Genomic DNA, 4,564 nt, shown 5'->3' on the forward strand with positions numbered 1-4,564 from the left:
CAGAACCAGAAACTGCAATCACCCACCTGCCAGGTATGCATTGTCGGCCAGCTTTCTATGGGGGTATCCGTTATGTAAACTAAATCTAGAAGGTTGGGGACTCACCTGAGAAGGACTCTGAAAGCTGAGCACCTGAAAGAGAAAGAAACAAGTTAATATGTCATTTCTAGAAGCCACTGAGGACTCTTCATCCACTATTAGAGGGTCCGCTCTCACTTTGGGGTAGTTCTCATGTTTTCTGCCATCCTGAGAGCATCTGATAATCCCAAGACGCCCAGAATGGTTTAGTTACTCTAAGGGAACCTGGTCTTTTCTGTGGTCACCCATAAGGTCTTTCACTCTATTACTCAGAGAGAGTCTAGTACACATGGGTCAAACACACGGCCCATGGGCCAAATCCAGCCTGCCAGGCCATTTCATGTGGCCCTTGCACCACTCCTACAGCTGCAGCTCTGCCCTCGTGTCTGCCTCCTTCTTGTCTCAGCAGTCAGCAGCAGAGAGGAGGACAAGATTCCTCCACCAGAGCCTGTGCTTCTCCATGAAGCATCAGCACCCCCTCGTCTCTGTCCCCACCTTGTCTTAGCAGTCAGCAGCAGAGAGGAGGACAGAACTCCTCCACAAGATCCTGTGCTTCTCCATACAGCATCAGCACCCCCTTGTCTCTGCCCCTACCTTGTCTCAGCATTCAACAGCAGAGAGGAGGACATAACTCCTCCTACAGATCCTGCTCTTCTGCATGCAGCATCAGCCCCCCCTTGTCTCTGCCTCCCCTGATCTTAGCAGTCCACAGCAGAGAGGAGGACAGAACTCCTACAGATTCTGTGCTTCTCCATGCAGCATCAGCACCCCCTCGTCTCTGCCTCCCCTGGTCTTAGCAGTCAGCATCAGAAAGGAGGAAAGAACTCCTCCTACAGATCCTAAGCTTCTCTATGCAGCATCAGCACCCCCTGGTCTCCACCTCCTCCTTGTGTCAGCAGTCAGCAGCAGAGAAAAGGACAGAACTCCTCCACGAGATCCTGTGCTTCTCTATGCAGCATCAGCACCCCCATGTCTCCATCTCCCCTGGTCTCAGCATTCAGCTGACTCCAGGCCTCCTCCTCCAGACCCTGCTCTATCCCCAGCACTGATCATGTCTTCTAATACCCTGAAACTATCTGGTTGTCTTTAGGGTTAACCATGAGGTCTTCCATTCCACTACCCCGAGAGTGTCCGGTCCTTTTACAAATCAATCATGAAATCTTCAGATACATAATGAGAGTCTAGCCATCCCATAAGACACCCATCATATCTTATGTTACCCTGGGAGTATCTTGTTGTCCCTGAGGTTAACCATGAGGTCTTCCATTCTACTACCTTGAGAGAGTCCAGTCCTTTCTCAAACCACTGAATAAATCTTAAGATATACTTAACTGGGTCATCACGTCTTATTTTACTATGGGAGTATCTACATCTCCAGGGTCACCCATGGGAGTATCTACATCTCCAGGGTCACCCATGGGAGTATCTACATCTCCAGGGTCACCCATGAGAGTATCTACATCCCCAGGGTCACCCATGGGAGTATCTACATCCCCAGGGTCACCCATGGGAGTATCTACATCCCCAGGGTCACCCATGGGATCTTTCATTCTATTACCCTAAGAGTGTCCGGTCCTTCAACAAATCAATCAATAAATCTTCAGATACATTTAGAGAGTCTAGTTCTCTCATAAGACACTCCTCATATCTTCCGTTACCCTGAGAGTATCTACATCTCCAGGGTCACCCAAAAGGTCTTCCATTCTTTTACCTTGAATGAGTCTACAGTAGTCCTTTCACAAATCATTGAATAAATCTTCAGATGAGTCTAATCTTCCCATAGGACACCCATCATGTCTTCTGATGCCCTTGGAATATCTTTTTGTCTCTAGGGTTAACCATGAGGTCTTCCATTCCACTACCCTGAGAGTGTCCAGTCCTTTAACAAATCATCCATGAAATCTCCCCATACACTTAGAGAGCCTAGCCCTCATACCTTGTTCCTCCAGGAGTTTCTGCATCTCCATGGTCACCTATAAGGTATTCCATTCCACCTCTATGAGTAAGTCTAGTCCTTTCACAAATTATTAAAGAAATCTTGAGATATTCTTAGAGAGTCCAATCTTCTCCTAAGACACCCATCATGTCTTCTAATACTGTGAGACTATCTGGTTGGGTTGTCTTTAGGGTTAACCATGAGGTCTTCCATTCCACTATCCCGAGAGAGTCCATTCCTTTTACAAATCAATCATGAAATCTTCAGATACATTATTAGAGTCTAGCCATCCCATAAGACACCCATCATATCTTATATTACCCTGGGAGTATCTTGTTGTCTCTGAGGTTAACCATGAGGTCTTCCATTCTACTACCTTGCGAGAGTCCAGTCCTTTCTCAAACCACTGAATAAATCTTAAGATATACTTAACTGGGTCATCACGTCTTCTTTTACTATGGGAGTATCTACATCTCCAGGGTCACCCATGGGAGTATCTACATCTCCAGGGTCACCCATGGGAGTATCTACATCTCCAGGGTCACCCATGGGAGTATCTACATCTCCAGGGTCACCCATGGGAGTATCTATATCTCCAGGGTCACCCATGGGAGTATCTACATCTCCAGGGTCACCCATAGGAGTATCTACATCTCCACGGTCACCCATGGGAGTATCTACATCTCCACGGTCACCCATGGGAGTATCTACATCTCCAGGGTCACCCATGGGAGTATCTACATCTCCAGGTTCACCCATGGGAGTATCTATATCTCCAGGGTCACCCATGGGAGTATCTACATCTCCAGGGTCACCCATTGGATCTTTCATTCTATTACCCTAAGAGTGTTCGGTCTTTCAACAAATCATTAAAGAAATCTTCAGATACATTTAGAGAGTCTAATCTTCTCATAAGACACTCCTCATATCTTCCGTTACCCTGAGAGTATCTACATCTCCAGGGTCACCCATAAGGTCTTCCATTCTTTTACCTTGAAAAAGTCTAGTCCTTTCACAAATCATTGAATACATCTTCAGATGAGTCTAATCTTCCCATAGGACACCCATCATGTCTTCTGATACCCTTGGAATATCTTTTTGTCTCTAGGGTTAACCATGAGGTCTTCCATTCCACTACCCTGAGAGTGTCCATTCCATTCACAAATCATCCATGAAATCTCCCCATACACTTAGAGAGCCTAGCCCTCTCATAACATACCTTGTTCCTCCAGGAGTTTCTGCATCTCCGTGGTCACCAATAAGGTATTCCATTCCACCTCTCGGAGTGAGTCCAGTCCTTTCACAAATTACTAAATAAATCTTCAGATATTCTTAGAGAGTCTAATCTTCTCATAATACACCCATCATGTCTTCTAATACCCTGAGACTATCTGGTTGTCTTTAGGGTTAACATGAGGTCTTCCATTCCACTACTCTCAGAGAGTCCAGTCTTTTTGTAAATGAACCATGCAATCTTAAGATACACTCAAGCCAGCCATAAACGGATGGAAATTTGGCTGGTTCAGCAGGAAGAGGCCGAATTTCAATCTGTGTATGGGCAGATGTACTGAGGTAGATCCATCCATTGATTTCAGTGCAACCAGCCTGTGGGTTTTTTTGTGCCGATGGTTCTAGCCACAAGCACTGGTCATGGCATTCTGACAGCAGGGAAACCTCCCACTATCAGAATACAATCGCTCCTCGGGAGGGATTTTCCCATCAATACTGAATGCGTTGATGAGGAAATCAAGCAATTTTCCTTCCTTCAATCAGTGGGCCTGCCCTAATGTATTGTCTGCCTTGGAGTTTCTTGTCCTTTTGTAGGTCATCCATCACTTCTTCTACTCTGGGGGATCTTGGTCCCAATCCTAGAGTTAAACCATTGTAAGGCCCCTTTCACATGGGCGGTCCTGTTCATTTTTCAGACAGACCTAAGCGGACCCTTCATTCTCCATCATGGGTATTTGGATATAAATGGACTTTTGTCTGTGTGGCCAGATCAGAGGGCAGTTGGGTCTGTTTACATCCAACTGCCCATAGAGGAGAGAGGTCTGTGTCCATGTCCATGTACAGACCTGTCATCCGCCTGCTTAGCAGGGGTTTAGCGGACAGATACCCAGCTGAGTCTACCCCGTGTGAAAGAGGCCCAATGGTTTCTACTGTCTCTCCAGAATTCCGGTGGTGAGATCTGTGCACACCTACTGCTGGGTCCCAACGTTCTGCTCTTCCACTGAATATTTAATGTACAGTATTTTATACGGAATAGAATACAACAATAGAAGACCCCCCCCCCCCCCCCACACAAAGTGGGTAAAGCCAGAACACATGACCGAAGGATTTCACTACTGGAGTCCCCAACATTTACAAGGAACCAATGATTGACTTTGCCCACCAGACTGCTCCTGAGATGAAATCATACCGTTTAAGCCAGTCTGAGTTATTACCTCCTAGAAAATGTAAAATTATTAGCATGGAGGCCAATTAATTTAAAAATGGAGGAATTTGTCTAATTATTATTTCCCTGGAAGACTGGTTTGTATCACTGGGAGT

This window comes from Pelophylax lessonae (assembly GCF_965119305.1).
Source record: "Pelophylax lessonae genome assembly, chromosome: 6".
Classification (NCBI taxonomy): Eukaryota; Metazoa; Chordata; class Amphibia; order Anura; family Ranidae; genus Pelophylax; species Pelophylax lessonae.